Here is a 19,892-nt window from a genome sequence, read left to right as displayed (position 1 = left end):
CATTTTTTTCCACTTTACTGTTTCTTGGACGCCTTTCAAGAGTTTGTGCAATCATTCTGTTTAGCTGTTTTTCTGCCATTTTCAAACGCGGAGTGGTGTCCCTTTGAGTGGGAACGTGGTGGTTTGAAGACCTGAAGGGCCCCCTTCGCCTCCCATCACCCCGATGCAGCAGGCCTCGTAGCTGCCAAAGTTACAACGTTTGAAACTTTCCCAGTGCTGGGCGTTGGGTTGATCCTCGTCTCTCTGAGCTCCCCGACCTCTCCCGCTCCGTGCCCCGGCTCTCGGGGGTTCCTGCGCCCCTCACTTCACCCTCCCAGGCTTCCCCTTCCCGGAGGCATCGTCTTCCCATCTGGTCCTGGGCTATGGAGCCCTTCCCCCATCCTGCTCCATACACGGGGGCAGAACCCTCTCTCCTTTCGAGACTTCCTCGGTGGTCCAGCCCCGAGCCCCCTGAGCCTGCCCTCTCCCGCCTCCACCTCGCGAACCCCGTGGGAAGCCCACCCCGCGGCCCTTCCGGCCCGAGTCTGGAAGGCTGGGCAGAGGCAGCGACAGGGACAGGATGGGAACAGAGACGGGGTCGGAGTTGGGCGCAGTGGTAGCGACAAGAACAAAAGCGGGGACACAGGCAGGGCAGCAACAGGGCAGGGCCGGCGCGGTGGCCCATCCTCTCCCCGCGGCGCCCTCACTCGGCGCCCGCCGCCCCGGGCCGGGCCGGGCTCGCGGCCTCTGGGGGGCTCGGGCGGCGCCCCGCGGGACCCACCTGATCCGCAGAAGCTGGGCGCGCTCGGGGCTGGCCTGCGCCTCGGCTCCCGGCCCCGGCGTCGTCCTCGGCTGCCCGAACAGTCGGCGCGCTGCCTCTGCCCGAGCCCTGCTGGGCGTGCCGGGGCGGGGTGTGCCGCCTGCGCTCGGGCCGGCCGGCCGCCGGGCGCTCCTCCGGGGCGGCGGGCAGCGCGCGGCGGGCAGGGGCGCGAGGAAGCGGGTGGGCGCTGGGCAGCGGGCGGCGCGCTCCCCGCTCGGCCCGGCCCGCGGCTGTTTGTGCAGAGAGGGTCCCGCCCCGGACACCGCGGCTGGGAGGCCGGGCGCGCGAGTGCGCGACTGCCGGTGTGCGTGTGTGTCTGGTGGCGGGGAGGCGCAGGGGGTGTTTGTTTCATTTTCACTCAGGCAGAAAAAAGCCTGAAACCAGCAAAAAAAGAAAAGAAAATCCCTGGTGACGGTGGCTGGGCCTCTTTGCCTTCCCGGGCTTGCACGTGGTGGGGGAGGGGTGGCGGGGACCCGGAGCATCGGAGGGCGGGGTGGGGTCTGTCTCTCCGTACCGCAGGGAGGGGCCCCGGTGCCCTGGCGCCCGGCCAAACACGTGGGGAGCGGAGAGCCTGGGAGGTCTGATCCACCATTTGTTTCCTGGGGAAGGAAGGGCGCAGAGGTAGACAGCGACAGGCCTGCGGGCTGGAGCTGCTCTCGCGAGAGCCCCCCACCCCTCCATCCAAGTTCTGAGCTCCCCCCGACCCAAGTCCTCCAAGTCCTGAGCTCCGGACTGGAGGGGCTGGTCACTGGGCACCTAGCGCGGCCCCTGCCCGGGTTTGTTCGAAGACTTAGTGGTTTTTGGGCCCAGAGTTTCTCAAACAGAACTCTACACACACCCTGGGGTTCTCTACTAGAATTATTTTAGAAGGGAAATAAAGAAAAAAAAAAAATCTATTTCAGAGTTTGTGCTTCTGTGGCCAGTATGACAACGATTTACTTTGGTGAGTTGATGCAGGTACATCGGCTCACTTAGTCCTACACTGGTAACCATGACTGTCACCTCACTTCTTGGGATCCCAGACCATCTATTTTGCTGGTGCAAAACTCAAAATTTTCTTTTGCCAGGGTCATTTGCCATTGAACTTCAGTTTCAGAGACTAAGAAATTAGCTTCTCAAGTATTTTAATGCATTGGAACTATGATTTGACACCATGAAAATGGCACAGAGCCTGGGTGTGATGTATAATTTTAATTGTTTTGTGCTAATGAGAAAAGAACAGAGGCCTGATTGAATACTTGAAGGATACACAGAGGCTGCAGGGGGCCAGGTGAGGTCTTGGAGCTTGGGAGAACAAAGTTTCCTGATGGGCTCAGTGGAGTAAACAGTGGGAGAATTGAATCTTCAACCCCACACAGTGGCTCAGGAAGGAGGAGTTCCACGACAATCAGTACAATAAATACTTTGCAAAAGCATAAAATGCTCCATTATTGTCTTTGGAGAAGTCACTTGTAAATAGTTCATTAGTGGTGAGTATCACAGTAAATATACAATGAGTGATGTTATACCAAGCGCATTATTTCCCAATTTTCATTATTGCATTTGAGGATGCATTGTCTAAATCGCTCAGCCCATCAAACTGGATAATAAATGAGTTTTTGTGTTTTTTTTTTAAAGAAAACTATGACAGTAATTCTAATCCTAAAGAAGATGCTACCAGAAAACTACTAGAGCTAATCAATGAATTTGGTAAAGTAGCAGGATACAAAATTAATGCACAGAAATCTCTTGCATTCCTATACACTAATGATGAAAAATCTGAAAGAGAAATTAAGGAAACACTCCCATTTACCACTGCAACAAAAAGAACGAAATACCTAGGAATAAACCTACCGAAGGACACAAAAGACCTGTATGCAGAAAACTATAAGACACTGATGAAAGAAATTAAAGATGATACAAATAGATGGAGAGATATATCATGTTCTTGGATCGGAAGAATCAACATTGTGAAAATGACTATACTACCCAAAGCAATCTACAGATTCAATGTAATCCCTATCAAACTACCAACGGCATTTTTCACAGAACTAGAGCAAAAAATTTCACAATTTGTATGGAAACACAAAAGACCCTGAACAGCCAAAGCAATCTTGAAAAAGAAAAACAGAGCTGGAGGAATCAGGCTCCCTGACTTCAGACTAGACTACAAGGCTACAGTAATCAAGAGAGTACGGTACTGGCACAAAAACAGACATATATATCAATGGAACAGGATAGAAAGCCCAGAGATAAAACTACGCACATATAGTCAACTTATCTTTGATAAAGGAGGCAAGAATATACAATGGAGAAAAGACAGCCTCTTCAATAAGTGGTGCTGGGAAAACTGGACAGCTACATGTAAAAGAATGAAATTAGAGCACTCCCTAACACCATGCACAAAAATAAACTCAAAATGGATTAAAGACCTAAATGTAAAGCCAGACACTATAAGACTCTTAGAGGAAAACTTAGGCAGAACACTCTATGACATAAATCACAGCACAATCCTTTTTGACCCACCTCCTAGAGAAATGGAAATAAAAACAAAAATAAACAAATGGGACCTAATGAAACTTAAAGTCTTTTGCACAGCAGAGGAAACCATAAACAAGACAAAAAGACAACTCTCAGAATGGGAGAAAATATTTGCCAACGAAGCAACTGATGAAGGTTTAATCTCCAAAATTTACAAGCAGCTCATGCAGCTCAATATCAAAAAAACAAACAACCCAATCCAAAAATGGGCAGAAGACCTAAATAGACATTTCTCCGAAGAAGATATACAGATTGCCAACAAACACATGAAAGGATGCTCAACATCACTGATCATTAGAGAAATGCAAATCAAAACTACAATGAGGTATCACCTCACACTGGTCTGAATGGCCATCATCAAAAAATCTGCAAACAATAAATGCTGGAGAGGGTGTGGAGAAAAGGGAATCCTCTTGCACTGTTGGTGGGAATGTAAATTGATACAGCCACTATGGAGAACAGTTTGGAGGTTCCTTAGAAAACTAAAAATAGAAGTACCATATGACCCAGCAATCCCACTGCTGGGCATATACCCTGAGAAAACCATAATTCAACAAGTCATGTACCACAATGTTCATTGGAGCACTATTTACAATAGCCAGGACAGGGAAGCAACCTAAGTGTCCATCGACAGATGAATGGATAAAGAAGATGTGGCACATATATACAATGGACTATTACTCAGCCATAAAAAGAAACGAAATTGAGTTATTTGTAGTGACGTGGATGGACCTAGAGACTGTCATACAGAGTGAAGACTGTCATACAGAGTGAAGTAAGTTAGAAAGAGAAAAACAAATATCGTATGCTAACACATATATATGGAACCTAAAAAAAAAAAAAAGGTTCTGAAGAACCTAGGACAGGAATAAAGAGGCAGATGTAGAGAATGGATTTGAGGACATGGTGAGGGGGAAGGGTAAGCTGGGACGAAGTGAGAGAGTGGCATGGACATATATACACTGCCAAATGTAAAATAGATAGCTAGTGGGAAGCAGCCGCATGGCACAGGGAGATCAGCTCGGTGCTTTGTGACCACCTAGAGGGGTGGGATATGGAGGGTGGGAGGGAGACGCAAGAGGGAGGGGATACGGGGATATATGTATACGTATAGCTGATTCACTTTGTTATACGGCAGCAACTAACACAACAATGTAAAGCAATTATACTCCAATGAAGATGTTAAAAAAAAAAGATGATGACACAGGAGATGAAACATGTAAAAACATCACTCTGCTACCATTAAACTCGATGCAAGAGATTTGATTTCAGCAACACATCATCAGTCACATTAATTTAATTGCTGTTAGTTTGGATTTTATTGGTCTTGAGGTTGTGTTTGTATCTAATAAGAAATTTTGTTTTGGTTTCATGGTTTGTTTATAGAGCTCTGAGCATGAGGACTTCCTGCTTAATTTTAGGTTTATACCTATTTCAGTAACAATAAAATAAAAATAATTTAAGTCAATACTACGGATCTGGAAGGGTTTTTTGTTGTTGCTGTTGTTGTTGTTTGGTCTTGTTTTGTTTTGGGAGGAGCTATACATAGTTCTCAAAATCTAACTGGCAATTCCACTGACTGGATCGCTGAGCTGGAAAACACCTTCAAGATTACATACGTTAGCTTTGGGATCAGGACTTCTAGGTTTAAGGCCTTAGATGAGTAATTCTTCCCGTCTGAGACTCCTTTGCATCATATACTGAACGGGAATAAGATGACTAGTTCACGGGAGGGGCAAAATCAAAATGGGATAACTGTTGGAGAAAAGGCTGTAGAGCCTACAGGATCATGACAGGAGTTCGAGGAGTTCACGGAGGGGAATGGCGGGGCAGGTAAACACAGGTAGCTCTGATCACTTGCTAGGCTTTGCTCCAAGCGCCTCGAACACACCTGAGCTCACTTCATCCTCTGCACACCCTAATCACATCCCCATTTTCCAGGGAAGAAAGCCGAGGCACAGGCAAGTTAAGTAATTTTGTTCAACCTTCTCTCTAGGTATGACCAAAGTGCTCTGGGGCCAGAAGACCTTCCTCCCTTACCTCCTTCATTCTTTTAACAAATACTTATTGGGACCCTACTATCTGTTCAGCCCCTGTTCTTCAAGCTGAGGACACCCAGGCAAACAAGCGAGACAGCTTTATAGCCCTGGAGGAGTCTGCAGCCCAGGCATTAAACCAAGACCCGCCCAATCAATGATTTCAGGACCATTGTGATCAGGGCTCTGAGGGATAAATACAGGGTGCAGAGGACCCTGAGACCAGGAGAAGGAGGAGTTCACTAGGTGAAGACCTGGGGGAGAGTGACCCAAGCAGAGCCATGTGCAAAAGTCTTTAGGTGGGAGGAAAAAGAGCCATGAGTATGTGCTGGAAAGCTTCAGCATCACAAAGATAAGCCATTCTCCGAAAATCAACCTATACACTCAAAACAAATACCAACAGGGTTTTTGTGGAACTTGACGAGGAGCAGCTCTTAAAATCTGAATGGAAGAGCAAAGGTCCAAGTGTAACCAAGACAGTCTTGGCAATGCAGGGAGGGGAGAGAAGGGCTCTTGCTTGACCAGATATCAAGACATACCATGAAACTCTAACAGTATAGGGTTGGTGCCAGGATGGATTATTGGACCAAGGGAACAGCATAAGGAGCACGGAAAGAGACCCACACACATGTGGAAACTCAGTGTCGACCAGAAGTGGGACTGCAGATCAGCAGGGGAAGAACAGACTTCAGAAAGTGTTGCTGGACCCAAAAGAATTGGAAAAGGTGTGCAAACAAAAATTTGTACAGGAATGTTCATAGCATCGCTATTTACAGTAGCAGAAAAGTGGAAACAACCCAAGTGTCCTTCAAGCAATGACTGGATAAATAAAATGTGGTACATCCATGCAATGGAATATTATTCGGCATAAAAAGGAATGAAATACTGATTCACACTACCACATGGATGAACCTTGAAAACATTATGCTAAGTGAAAGAAGCCAGACACAAAAGGCCATATATTGTGTGACAGTTTATAGGAAATATCCAAAAGAGGCAAATTTACAGAGACAGAAAGCAAGTAAGTGGTTGCCGGGAGCTGGGGAGGGAGAGTGGGAGTGACTGCTGAATGAGTACTGGTTTCCTCCTGGACTCTGAAACTAGATAGTAGTGAAGGTGGCGAATTCAACACGGTGAATGCGTTAAATGCCACTGACCTGAGCATGTAAACATGGCTTACCCATTTTAAATGTGAATTTTATGTTATATACATTTTATCACAATTTTAAAAAGTGTTTCTGAGCAACTGGCTATGAAGACAAAAAGTAAAATAAAATCGGATTCCTAACACACACACACACGCCACCTAACAGAGGGGTAACTGATCTAAAAGAAAAGAGAAACTTTAAAACTTTTAGAGGAAAGTATCATTATTACCTCAGATAGGTAAGAGTTTATTTAAACACACACACACACGCACACACACACACACACACACACACACACACACACACACACAGTGTGCTGACCTTAAAGTATAATATGGATACATGAGTACATTAAAATACAAAACATACAGGAAAGATACCACAATGAATTAACGGGCAAACCAGAGACTGGGAGAAGACGTTTGCAACATAGAAAACAAAAAAGGATTGGTATCCAGAGTCTACAAGGAACCCCCGCAAATAAACAGAAAAAGACACATCTTCTTCTTCAATTTTTACACCTGGTTAAGGTCCTGAGTGAAATGTCACTGAGTCAGGGTTCCCAGGTGTCCCCTTCGTGGCACTTATCATCACTGGATGGACAGAACTTTCCATTTGGCTGCATGCCCCATCCGTCCCTGGCCACATCTATCCTGTGACATCGTACCCCCAGCACATACCTGGCACACAAGACACGTGTGATGGGCACGTGCTGACTGAGTGGAGAGACAGGTGCCCAGATGGGTGAAGAACACTTAACTAGAGTCTTCATACGCTGCCTCATCCACACGGTCAGGTCAGCAAGCCTCCCTTCTGTCACCCTGGCCTCCCCTCTTACCAAGGTCCCTTTCCTCCTCAGATTCTCCGTGTCAGAAACACGGAGGTGAGGTGACCTCTGGCAGGCAGGGTTTGGAATGTGAATCCAGAAGGTTCTCGGTGGAAGGAAAATTGCCTCCTTGAGGGGTTTGTGGGGACGAGCCTATCAGCGAGGGTGGTCTGGTGGGGAGGACCTGGGTCTGCAGTTTGGTGAGACCTTCCCACAGGAATCCCGGCTCAAGGAAATGTGAAGCTTCCTCAGAACCAGAGACACCCAGGGCCCTGGCGCCCCAGGAGATGGCCAGTCACACCCCTCAATTTACAGATGAGGAAATGAGATTCAGATGGGGGAGCGACTTCCTCAAAATCACTAAGTAGAACTTTTCAGAGCTGGGTTTCATTCCTAATTCTCTCACATGCTCCTCAGCCCGACAGGAGGGAAAACTCCCAGGGCCAGAGGGGGAAAATGTTTTAAAGCAGCTTCCAGAAGTGGTTGAGCTGGTCAGGAGAAGTAGGTGACTCTGAGCACGGAGGAAGCGGGGATGCGGGACGGCAGCTGGGAGGAGAGCGGCTCGTGCAAAGGTCAGAGGGCGGGACAGGCAAGGTCTTCCCTGGGGGCCACGGGGCCACCAGCCTGGGGCTGAGGAACCGAAGCAGAGGAGCTTGGAAGGGGAAGACCAGGGATTCGCCTTTTATCCTTTCCTTAGAAGGCAGCCTCTGGAGTGTCCCTGGGAAGGGAGGTGGCATGATGGAGGTTGTCTCTGAAGGGACAGTCCCACCAGTGCTGTCACAGTCACTGAAAAATAAGGTCACAAGGGAAGGAAGGAGAGAGCAGGAGCCAGAAAGGAAGGAGGGAAGGAAGGGAGGAAGGAAGGAAGGAAGGGAGGAAGGAAGGGAGGAAGGAAGGAAGGGAGGAAGGGAGGGAGGGAGGGAGGAAAAAAGGAAGGAAGGAAGGAAGTTAGTTAAGGTAATCAGAATACGCCACCCTCAAAAATATGCCACTTTGGCATAAAGATTATTTTGAGCTGAAGGCAAGTGAGAAGCAGCAGACACAGGAAGAACTCTCTGCCACCACCTCCCCCCTTACCTTTCTGCCTAAAAGCAGGGCATAAATTTCCCTTCGTAAAGGTGACATGAATTCTCCTTGTGAGGTACCCCACCTCCCCACCTCCCACTCATACCAGGAGGAGGAGAACAAGCTTTATCAGCAGAGATCAAGGTGAGTCTGCATAAACAAACCTGATTGAAATTACCCTTACCTTCTGTTAACTTCTCCCAGATATTGGATATTTACCTTCCCGAAGTTTACCGCCCTTAGTAGCCCCAACTCCTTTTCTTTTGTCTAGTCACTTCACCACCATTTATTGCCCTGTGTTAAAATGGTGGATAAGCCCCCCAAGTCTAACCATCTCTTTGGGTTTTCACTTTTTTTCCTGTGAAGGCCCCACACACGTAAAAATATTAGCATCAATGAAGGAACATATGCCTTTTTCTCCTGTTAATCTGTCATTGTCAGTTTAATTTGCAGGCTGTACTAACAGCTCATAAGAGGGTAAAGGAAAAGTGTTTTCCTCCCCTATTGAGGGAAGGAAGGGGGCGGGGGAGGGAGGAGGGAGGGAGAGAGGGAAGGAAAGAAAGGCTTTCTGACTTGGAACTGGCATCAGATAATTGCTTTCCTTCCAGTTTGACAATAAATAAGATGGGAGGAATTGACAATAAATAAGGTGGGAGGAATTGACAAGCCCAGGAGAGCAGAGGCTGACTTGGCTCCTTACAGGCCCATCAGCTTCTCCATCCTTTATTGATCCAAGGAAATACTATTAAAAATCATCATCTCCAGGAGTGGAAATATCCTTTTTCCTTCGTTTTATACTTGGAAATCATTTGTTTTCTAATGATATTAAATTCCACCTCTGGCATTTACATACATCTAATTTCAAAAGGCAGAAACAGGGAGAAAGCCAAATATTTTAAGGCTCTTGGGTTCATTTTGGAAAAATGTTAGTGCTTCCAGGGCCAAAGAATTCTACCAGTTGAAATAAAATTTTACCTTTGCAACCAAAACTTATAAAGCTACGTTCCACCAGTGTTAAAAGTGTGTTCCTCTCAACCTTCGAAAAAGATCAAAGAAATAATCCACTTGAGCAAAGGGCTGGGGGTGGGAGGACACTTTTACTGTAAACCCTTTTATACTTCTGGATTGTTATTCCCTGGGAATGTCTTTGGCACACCATGGCATGCAGGATCTTAGTTCCCCAACCAAAGATAGAACCCGTGCCCCCTACAGTGGGAGCACAGATTCCTAACCGCTGGACTACCAGGGAATTCTCCTCTATTTTTAAAAATTAAGCACATAAATGAAATAAAAACACAACTTAAAGAAGCTAATGTCCTGGGTCTTCTCAAGGGTTTGAGTGTTATCTTCTGGGCGTTAGAAATAAAATTTGTAGGGACTTCCCTGGTGGTCCAGTGGCTAAGACTCCGCGCTCCCAATGCAGGGGGCCTGGGTTCGATCCCTGGTCAGGGAATTAGATCCCGCATGCTGCAACTAAGACCCAGAGCAGCCAAAATAAATTAAAAAATAAAATTTGTAGTAGAACAAGCCTGGGATCAGCTCAGGTTCAAGCTTTGTTCCTGCAATTCCACAAGCCAGGTGACCTTGAGGGGAAAAAAAAAATCACTTAAACTTCCTGAGCCTCAGTTATCTTATCTATAAAATGGGGGTAATTATCTCTACCTCCCAGGGGTATGTTAAGATAAAAAATGAGATAAAGTGTGTTCTTGCAAAAGAGGTTCGAAATATAATAAGGCACCAAAGAAATGTGAGCTCCTATCTTCAATTATATAAAGTTTTTCTTTGAATTCTTGGATCACTAAACCCAGTGGGAATGAGGTCCCCCCACCCCCTCCCCGGTCATGCTATTCCCTCTGCACCTTGTTAACCCCTCCTCACCCTGTAGATCTCAGCTCGGGCACAACCTGGCTGCCTGGTCCCGAACCTCCCACCACTCTTCTTGGGCCCCCTAGGCTCCAGCCACAATCTCCTCTGTGCTGTTCCTCAAACAGGTCAAGTACAATCCATACCTGGGCCTTTGCACCTGCTGTTCCCTCTGCCTGGGATACTCCCCCCACCCACAGTCACTTCACTGCTTATTGTAAGCATGGACTTCTGAGATTTTTTTTTTTTATTAAAAACCAAACACAGGGCTTCCCTGGTGGCGCAGTGGTTGAGAATCTGCCTGCCAATGCAGGGGATACGGGTTCGAGCCCTGGTCTGGGAAGATCCCACATGCCGCGGAGCAACTAGGCCCGTGAGCCACAGTTACTGAGCCTGCGCGTCTGGAGCCTGTGCTCCGCAACAAGAGAGACCGCGATAGTGAGAGGCCTGCGCACCGCGATGAAGAGTGGCCCCCGCTTGCCGCAACTAGAGAAAGCCCTCACACAGAAACGAAGACCCAACACAGCCATAAAAAAATAAATAAAATAAATTAAAAAAAAAAAAAGAATGAATGAAGAAAATATTAAAAAAAAACAAAAAACAAAAAACACAAACCCTTCTTTAGCTAAAAAAGTTGATTAAAATCTGTCTCCATTGGTCCTGGCTTTTGATCTATGGCTGTCAAAGAAAGATGCACTGGGAACCTGGTTTGTTTTTCTGATTTGCAACCCTGTCAGGAGGTCCCTGCCCTGAGGCTCTGTGCCTGGTTCTGTATGTCCCCATTAGGCAGCTTCCTAGTTCCTCCCGTGCTTCACCTTCTGTCTTACCAGTCTTCATGCCCCCAGACCCACACACACCTGGAGGCATCCCACATGAATGTTCCATGCCACCCTACTGCTAGAGGCAGAAGTCATACCCAGGAGGACCCCAAGTTACCAGTGGCTGCCCCAGTAAAGAGAGAAACTCCTGAATTCTAACAAACCTGGGCCCCCATCTTGGCTTGACCATTACTAGCTGGGGTCTTTGGTCAAGATGCAGCCCTTTTCAGGGCCTCAGTCTCTGTATTTGTGTAATGAGGAATCCTCCCTCCCAGGATCCAATGAGATGAGGTATGTGAGGCACCTGGCAGTGTATGATGGCTGTGATGGTTATCAGGACACAGAGGAATGAACCTTAAATGGTGGAATGTCAGGAATTAGAAGGGGCGATTGGGAAGATACAAGGGGTGGATGGGCATTCTTGGGTCATCTCAAATCATAACTGTAGGCAAAACCAAGGTACCCAAGAATCCAGTCCTGTGTCTCTTTTTGCACAGAAGGTGGGGGGATGACCTCCTTTTTTTTTTCTGGCCGAGCTTTGCAGCACATCGGATCATACCAGCGCCGCCTGCAGTGAAGCGTGGAGTCTTAACCCCTGGACCACCAGGGAAGTCCCTCATTTTGAATGCTCACTACGGCAACTGGTCTCTCCCCATGCTGTACACTGCACTTGCTGGGGTCCTGGACAAAACTGAACGGCTGCCTTGACCATGGATCATTTCTAGAGGATGTCAATGCTTTCGTCCAGCCTGGAGTTGACTATAACTATGGCTTTCTTCTTTCTGTAAAGTGGAACTCTCCATCTTGGAGAGTCCTGGCTTTGTTGAATGTCAGCACTGGAACTCTCCCTGAAAGAGACTCTGCTGCTGTCTTACTGTGTGACCTGAGGAAGTCCCTTCCCCTAGACTCCAGATGCCCCGTCTGTACAGTGACCCCATGGATTGGGACAGTCTCCCCAGGCCCTCTCTGCTCTAGCGTCCTGCCTATGGAGCATTTATGAGTCAAGGTAATGCCTTCTCTGAATTTGGCAGCCATTATTACTAGTTATGTGATCTTGAGCAAGTGATGTCACCTCTGTGCCTCAGCTGCCTCATCTGCAAAATGTGAGTAATAATTTACTAAAGAGTGTAGAACAGAGCCCGGCATGAAGTAGATACTATATGTGAGTTGATACCCACATCACCACCACTAATACCATCATCATCATTATCACCATCATCACCATCACCATTATCAGCATCACTAGCATCAACATCACCATCATCAACATCACCATTATCAACATCACCATCATCACCATCACCACCATCATCCTCATCATCCAGCCTCATTAGACTGTTGGTTGGTATGCCTGGTGTGAGGAAAATTGCTCAGAACAGGATACAGAGACACCTGGGTACAAGCCCTTGCTTAAGCAAAGTTTCAGCATCTTCCACAGCCTCAATCCTTTCTTCCTAAGGTGAGGGGATTGGGTCTGATAGTTGGGGCAAAGGGTGTACCCTGTGGCCAAAGATTAGATCCTTTTCTCGTCCTTCTAGCTTTCCAACCAAATTCTTCAAACTTTGGGTTCCAGGACAGATATTACTTTTTTTTTCCCCGGGATGTCATCAGCATCTGGCCCTACCCTCAGCTAAAAGCAGTCAGGTTGATCTGAGCAAAAAAAAGGTTTGGCAAAGTGTCTACCAACAGACTAATGGATAAAGAAGATGTAGTGTGTGTGTGTGTGTGTGTGTGTGTGTGTGTGTGTGTGTGTGTGTGTGTGTGTGTGTGTGATGGAATATTACTCAGCCATAAAAAAGAATGAAATATTGCTATTTGTAGCAGCATGGATGGACCTAGAGGTTGTCATTGTGAAGATTGTCTAGATTGTGAAGTGGGTCAGACAGAGAAAGACAAATATATGGTATCACTTGTACGTGGGCTCTAAAAAAATGATACAAATGAATTTATTTACAGAACAGAAACAGACTCACAGACATAGAAAACAAACTTACAGTTACCAAAGGGGAGAGGGAGGGGGAGAGATAGATCAGGAGTTTAGGATTAACATATAAACATTACTATATACAAAATAGATAATCAACTAGGACCTACTGTATAGCACAGGGAACTATAGTCAATATCTTGTTATAACCTAAAATGCAAAAGAATCTGAAAAAAATGTATGTATAACTGAATCACTTTGCTGTACACCTGAAACTAACACAGTATTGTAAATCAACTATACTTCAGTAAAAAAAAGAAAGAAAAAGTGTTGGAGCAACGCAAGGGAAGAAAGAGATCCAAGCCGACAGATTTTCAGGTTGAATTTCTTATAACTGTAACGGGTGTAGCCACCCATCTCCTGACTAAAATAGGAGACAGACTTTGGGAGAAGATAGAAGGAGAGGAGGCATGAAAGGGGAAGGGAGAGCAGGAAAGGGAGAAAGGATGAGGGAAGGGGCGGCAGGAAGAGGCCACCAAGGCAAGACATCTCAAGAAACAACACCCCTTGTTATTTTCACTCACTGAGAAATCAAACTGTGTGTGGCCAATTATATCTCAATAAAGCTGGGGAAAAAAAAAACCTGGTTGTGTGCCTGGAGAGCAGTTGTGTGTATTTGTTGTCTCCGTGTGTGTGAGTGTGCACATAAGTGTCTGTCTTTGAGACTGTGTGTATGCTTGAGTATGCATGTGTATGTGCACGGATACGTTTGCACGTGTGCCTGTGAGTCCGTGTCTCCGCATGCCTAGGCAGTGCCGGGCACACGTTAACTGCTCTCTGGTTCTGATCATTGAACAAATATGCACGAGAATACATGTGTGACTCCTTGAGTGACTCTGATAGTCAGGCGCGTGTGGCTGCATGTGCATTCCTGTATGTCCTTCTGAACGTGCCTGTTCGTGCCTGTGATGGAGGTGAGGCAGGGATGCATATTGGTGTCTGGATGTGTGTTGTAACTGTGTGTCTGCACACATAATTGTGTGGGTGCCTTTGAAGGGTGAGTGTGTGTTTCAGTGTGTGTGGCTGCAGGGCTGAGTGTCAGGGAGTGTGTGCTTGTGTGCGGTCCTGAGCTTGCCTGCAAGGGTGGTGCCTGGGCAAGCCGTCTTGGTGTGTGGCTGTGTGTGCATGTGCATGCGTGTGTGCTGTGAGGGGGTGTGCACCTAGGCACCCACGTGTACAGGGAGCCTGGTAGCCCTGGGCTTGATTTCCCTCCCCCAGTCAGGAAACGCCTGTGGTTTGTACCATCAGTCGGTTCCCTTTTCATTTCAGTGGGGGCTCAGGGTAGCCTCTGAGCAGCTCTCACTCACCTGCCTGTTTGGACTTCCTTTGTGGGAACCAGAAGGGGTGAGCTTGCAAGAGCTCCACTGAGGCTGGTTGACACCCTGAGGCTGAGGGTCTGGAGGAAACACCATGGCTCTTGCCCCAAGGAGGGAGTCCCTGTTCTGCCCCATCCCGTGGCACTCCCAGATCTCCCTGCTGACCAGTCCCTCCCCCCGCCAGGGGAGCCTCAGCATCCGGAGCAGGATTGAACAGGGCAAGAGATTTGGAGGCAGACAACCTGGGTTCAAGTTCAGCTTCCACCCTTGGCTGAACTGGGAGGCTTTGGACAAGTTCCTGAAAGTCTCCAAGCTTCCACTTCCTTGATGGCACAATGGGACACCTGACATCAAGGTTGACCCCTTCTGGTCCCAGTGACCATGAATATGTAGAGTGGAGGCTTCCGGAGCCCACCCAGATCTCCTTCTGCTGGTGCACCTGTCCCCAGCCTCTGTGAGTACTGGCTTCTAAGTCTCAGCTGCCCTCTTCTTGTCCTCGGCCAAATGCAAGCTGCTTGCCTGGGAGGTCACATGCCCCTCAGAGCACCCAGCACCCAATGACTCCTGACTCCTATGAGCTACAGAAAGTTAGTCCTCTTGTCTCAAGATGCAACCAGCTCCACGATACAATTCACTCTCTAGAGGTCCCCAAAGGGAACAGGTTAAGATAATCACCAGTCAAGACCATACTCTTCCATCACTTTCTTTCTCTGCCCCACCTGTGTCCTTCAACCCCCTTTTCCTGAGAACATGCCCCTAATAAATCACTTTCACAAGAAGCCCTTCCCAGGCTCTGCTTCTAGGAAACCTAGCTGAGGGCAGTATGAAAGCATTTTTACACACAATCACCCCAATGTTTGGGGCATGCGTAGTATCATCCTATTTTTAAGATGAGAAGATGAAAGCTGATGGAGGAAAAAATGAAATAATGGAGGGGAAAAGTGCTTAGAGCGACATCCACAAATGTCTCTTGAGCCAGTTGTCAATGCGGGCCTCTCAGACAACAGCCAGCGCACCGCTCCATCGCAGGTTCCCCAGCCCTCAAGCTTCTTGGGATCAAAGGGGACCTGAAAGCTCATCTGGGACATGCATCTCATGCTTGACTCCTCTCTACACAAACGTCCTCTCCAGGCAAACGTCCAGTTGTATTTGAATGCTCCTGATGTTGGAGAGCTCACTCCCTCCAAAGAAGCATCTTCTGCTTTTAGAGGGTGCAACTATTCATCTCCTTTCCTTCATCCAGCAAACATTCTTTAAAAAAAAAAAAAAAATTTATTTGCTTGCCCCAAGTCTTAGTTGCAGCAGGCTAGTTGTGGCACGTGGGCTCCTTAGTTGCGGCAGGCAGGCTCCTTAGTTGCAGCTCAGTGGCTCCTTAGTTGTGGCATGCATGTGGGGTCTAGTTCCCTGACCAGGGATCAAACCCGGGCCGCCTGCATTGGGAGCATGGAGTCTTAACCACTGCGCCACCAGGGAAGTACCTCAGCAAATATTCTTTAAGCACCTACTGTGTGCCAGGCACTATACAAAGCACTGAGGATGCAGGGATGAGCTAAAGCCAGCTCCGTTCCTGTCCTCATGGAGCTTATGGACCGGCGGGAGAGAAAACCAAGGAGAAACAACTGCAGGGATAAACACTGCAACCCTACAAGGTGTGGGAACAGAGGTACAGGGTGTGAGAGAGGGTCCGGGGTGCCCTTGAGGGCTTCACAGTGGGGAAATCCAGATGTGCGTCGGGAGGACAGGGAATGCTTTCCTGAGGATGTGATGACCCAGCTGGATTCTGAAGGATGAGTAGAAAGTAACAAGGGGATGAGAGAGGGAAAAGTGTTAAAGAAGGAGGGAGCAGCATAGGCAAAGGCCAGTGGTGGGCAGGAAAGAAGAATGGCACACCAGTGGCCTGAAAGGGAGACAATGTGATGGGTGGGAAGATGGGGGTGGGGTGTGGCCCTGAGAGCAGAGGAGGCCTGAGGGTTTTAGGCAGGGCCCTCCTCATTCAGATCATCAGTCTCGTCCTCCAATTCTTCTCATGAGAAAAGGACTCCTTTCCACCTGGTTGCGACATCCCCTCTACCACCGGGATTCCTCCACCAGCTCCGGCAGGCCCCTTGCAGGCTCTCCTCACCACCCCTGCGTGACTCAGAGCACAGGCATTTCGAGATCTCAGAGAGACACACCTAGAAATGACTGTTGCCACCATAAGCTGCATCAAAGGCCAGGGTCTCTTCAACAGCCTGAAGGAGACCAGGGTGATGCAGGGCCTGGGAACACAAAAGCAAGTTTCCGGGAGTCAGAAGAACCCACCTGAGAAGCCTGGGGTTCTCCTCTTGGGCGCCCTGTCTGTCTCTCCATGACCCACCTCCCATGTGAAAGCATAGACACACAGAAGGCCTGGGTTTTAACTGACCCACCACGTGGCCTGCCCTGGCCCCGTCTCTGCTGAGGCCACGGGGGAAGGAGGCCCACTGGACGCGAATGGAACCAGGAAAACCCTCACATCAGCCCCACCTGCTCTGCGTTCTCCCACTCCCCCCTCCTGCCTTCCCACTGCCTGGGTGTAAAACACAGACTCCTGAGCCTGTGATTCTACCCATGTCTGCAGCCGGGCCCAGGAGTCTGCAACGCCACGAGGTGTGGAAGCAGAATCCCAGCCCCTGACGACATCCACGTCTGAAGCCCCGAAGCTGTGAGTGTGTTACATCACATGGCAAAGGAATGGCGGTTGTAAAAATAAATATGGCTTGGCAAAAATAATTTGAAAATCATAAACTCACTATAAAATGAAAACAGACCCCCCTCAAATGCATGCAACATATCTGACAAAGAAAGAAAGAAACAAAAACTCTAAGAGTAAAGGTAAAGGAAAGCCAATCTGCATGGGTTTATCATTTAAGATCTTTTACAACCTAGTTTTAGATTTATAGAAAATTTTCATTTATTTTTACAGTCTCATTTTCAGCTTTCACAGCAGATCCTCAACTCACTTCTTGTGGCTTAACAACTTTTTTCCTTCTGATTTCTGGGAAATGTCACATAAGGGTTTATGTAAAGATTATATTTTCTTAGTAAGACAATGTAATAATTTTATTTGGGGAGATGGGCATTTTTTAAAGTATAAATCTATCTATAATCTTTGACTCTCTCGAAGTTTATTTCTAATTAGGTTCCTAGCAGAGTAATTCCATTTGTCTCAAGCAAAATTTCAATAAAATTCTATCATACCAAAAAAAAAAAAAAGAAAAGAAAAGGGGGGAACAGAGGTAGTGAATGGAATTAGAGTTGCTAATCAGCTGATCTTAAAAATAAAATGTAAAAATTCTGGACTATCTGGGTGAGCCCAAGACAAGAATATTTAAAAGTGGAAGAAAGAGGCAGAGGAGGAGGCTGAGGAGGAAGCAGAGGTTGGGGTGATGAGATGCAAGGATTCAAACCCTCATCTCTGATCTGAGGGTGGAAAGAGGCCACAAGCCAAGGGATGACAGCAGCCTCTGGAACTGGAGAAGGCAAGGAAACAGATTGTCCCCTAGAGCTTCTGGAAAGCAACACAGTCTTGCCGATGCCTTGATCTTAACCCAGTGAGACCTGCGTCAGATATTGGACATCAGGACCATAGGATAATAGATGTGTGTGTTTTAAGCCAGTAAGTGTTTGGTGATTGTTTCAACAGCAGTAGAAAACAAACCCACAAGAGCCCTGATAACGCTGGAGCAGTGCCCAGCCCAGCTTGGCTGTAGCAATACACCTCTCCAGCCCAGGCAGGGGAAGGATTGGTGAAAGAGGCCTCTGGTTTTGAAGAGGCACTGCTCTAGGGGCCCCGAATGGACATAGGCCCGTCCCAGGAGTACTTGCATCCTATAAGGGCAATGTCCACACCCATTAATGCTGGTAGGTACTGATCACGGCATTGCCCTTAAGATTTCAGAGACATGGTGGTGAAGAAGCGAGGGCCCCAGCTTTTGAAGAGCTTCTAGGCAGGAGGAGAAACAGATGTGAACAAGCTGGGAATCAAACCCCATTAAGACCCAGAACAATGAAGTCCTAATGGCAGAATATCAGGCAGTGGAGCCAAATGCATGAGAGACCTCCCTGGTTTCGTCATCAACCACATGGCCTCCTTGGGACAGGACTATCCCTGGGCAGCTGGGCTTCCCTTCCCGGGGCTTGGATTCCCCACATGTAGGGTGGGCTCCTCCCTCTTCCTTCTGCCTGGAGGCACAGGAGACAGATGTGACAGTCCCAACAGTTATTCATCCACAAATGCCTCTAAGCACTTATAATGTGCTGACCCCCAGTCGGAGTTGTCACATACACGTTTTCTTTTCTTTTTCTTTTTTCTTTTAAAGCTAATTAGCCAGTTCTATTCTTTTTTTTCCCCCTAAATATTTATTTATTTATTTATTTATTTATTTATTTATTTATCTGGTTGTGCTGGGCCTTAGTTGTGGCATGCAATCTCTTAGTTGCGGCATGAGACCTCTTAGTTGCGGCATGCATGTGGGATCTAGTTCCCTGACCAAGGATAGAACCCAGGCCCCCTGTGTTGGGAGCGTGGAGTCTAAACCACTTTGCCACCAGCGAAGTCCCACACACATAGTTTTCAATGATCTCTCAAAACACCCTAAAGGAGTTAAGTGAAATAAGCTAGATGCAGAGGACAAATACTGTATGATTCTACTTATATAAAGTACCCAGAGGAGTCAAATTCACAGAGGGAGAAAGTAGAATGGTGGTTACCAGGGGGTGACAGGAAGGGGGAATGAGAATTATTATTTAATGGGTACAGAGTTTGGGATGATGAAAAAGTTCCAGAGATAGAGGATAGAGATGGTTGTACAACAGTGTGAATGTACTAATGTCAATGAATTGTACACTTAAAAATGGCTAAAATGGTAAATTTGTGTTACATATATTTTACCACAATACAAAAATTTAAATACCCTAAAGCAGAGATGATTCACCCCATTTTACAGATGAGGAAGCTGAGGCTCAAAGAGATTGATTGACTTACCCAGTGTCACACAGCTAGAGAATAGCAGAGTTGGGATTTGAACCCAGTTCTGACTCTAAATCCAGGGTCCTTTTCTTCTAATATCTTCCCTCCTTTCTTTCCAAAGGTCCTTCTACTCTGAGGTAGACCCTGCACTAGGAACAGTGAAGAGGGTGGTAGAGAAATGAGGCGGAGGTGGTCTCAGAGGAGCATTTCTGAGGAAATGAGGAACAGGCACTTAGCTTTGCAGGTAAAAAGAGGAGGCTGGCTTCTGGCCCTATCATCCCCACGCCCCACAACTTGGCTACTTCCCTGAGCTTCCCTTGATAATCCTTGCTTTCCGTGGCAAGAGTGGAAGCTGGTGGCCCAGGAGACCAGTGAACCAGGGAGAAGCTGTGGACACTCGTGTGCTCTCTGTTGCAACGGTAACGAGAGAGCGGTCAGGCAATCCTGCCACCCAGAGGGAGGGAGCTGGATGGAGGGCACCCAGCACTACACAGCAAACCTGCAGAGGTTTTCAGAATTAGCACCCT

The 19,892-nt window shown here is 47.4% G+C and overlaps 1 protein-coding gene and 1 long non-coding RNA gene across 6 annotated transcripts in view; one reads left to right on the top strand and one right to left on the bottom strand.

Annotated features, from left to right (window-relative positions):
* The window catches only part of GGTA1 (glycoprotein alpha-galactosyltransferase 1 (inactive)), a 64,856-nt gene extending 63,710 nt beyond the window's left edge, over positions 1-1,146 (bottom strand). Inside the window, exon 1 of one of the 4 annotated variants that reach the window (XM_082467871.1) lies at positions 761-1,146. The gene's annotated coding sequence lies outside the window, so the exon portion shown is untranslated. The remainder of the gene's footprint in view (positions 1-760) is intronic. The other 3 variants (XM_082467872.1, XM_082467878.1, XM_082467877.1) reach the window with 3 other exon arrangements.
* Positions 1,147-7,816: 6,670 nt separating this feature from the next.
* On the top strand, positions 7,817-12,663 carry LOC309663874. 2 transcript variants are annotated; one of them, XR_014265509.1, is made up of 3 exons: positions 7,817-7,901; positions 8,448-8,538; positions 10,525-12,663. It is a non-coding gene; the product is annotated as an uncharacterized lncRNA (long non-coding RNA). The 2 variants fall into 2 exon arrangements; XR_014265510.1 differs by lacking the exon at positions 10,525-12,663 and adding an exon at positions 9,097-9,186.
* Positions 12,664-19,892: the final 7,229 nt, after the last annotated feature.

This window comes from Balaenoptera physalus, assembly GCF_965194825.1.
Source record: "Balaenoptera physalus genome assembly, chromosome: 7".
Classification (NCBI taxonomy): domain Eukaryota; kingdom Metazoa; phylum Chordata; class Mammalia; order Artiodactyla; family Balaenopteridae; genus Balaenoptera; species Balaenoptera physalus.
Note: the sequence above shows the minus strand (reverse complement) of the source record. Positions and strands in the feature narration are given on the sequence as shown.